The sequence below is a fragment of the Cucurbita pepo genome, unplaced genomic scaffold, assembly GCF_002806865.2.
Source record: "Cucurbita pepo subsp. pepo cultivar mu-cu-16 unplaced genomic scaffold, ASM280686v2 Cp4.1_scaffold022095, whole genome shotgun sequence".
Lineage (NCBI taxonomy): Eukaryota > Viridiplantae > Streptophyta > Magnoliopsida > Cucurbitales > Cucurbitaceae > Cucurbita > Cucurbita pepo.
Window position 1 is genome coordinate 1 of NW_019667769.1, and position 230 is coordinate 230.

The 230-nt window shown below is 37.8% G+C and overlaps 1 non-coding gene across 1 annotated transcript; it reads right to left on the bottom strand.

Annotated features, from left to right (window-relative positions):
• Positions 1 to 34: 34 nt before the first annotated feature.
• Positions 35 to 126, bottom strand: LOC111787412. Its single transcript, XR_002813975.1, has one exon. It is a non-coding gene; the product is annotated as a small nucleolar RNA snoR138 (small nucleolar RNA).
• Positions 127 to 230: the final 104 nt, after the last annotated feature.

Sequence of the window (230 nt, forward strand, 5' to 3'; positions counted from 1 at the left end):
AAACGTTCGACTCCCTCAAACGGATTCCGTAATGGAATTTTATATCCGATCAATTGATGTAAGCCTTTGTCTGAACCAAAAGGTGTTGCAGAGTAGTTTGCACCTCCTAGTCATTCGAAAGGCTAAACCATTTCCATTTTCAAAATTTTACCCCAAATCTAAACAAAACTAAAACCTTCAGAAGGATCATCCAAGAAATAGACGACCAAAAATTGTCTCCTCCCTTCAAA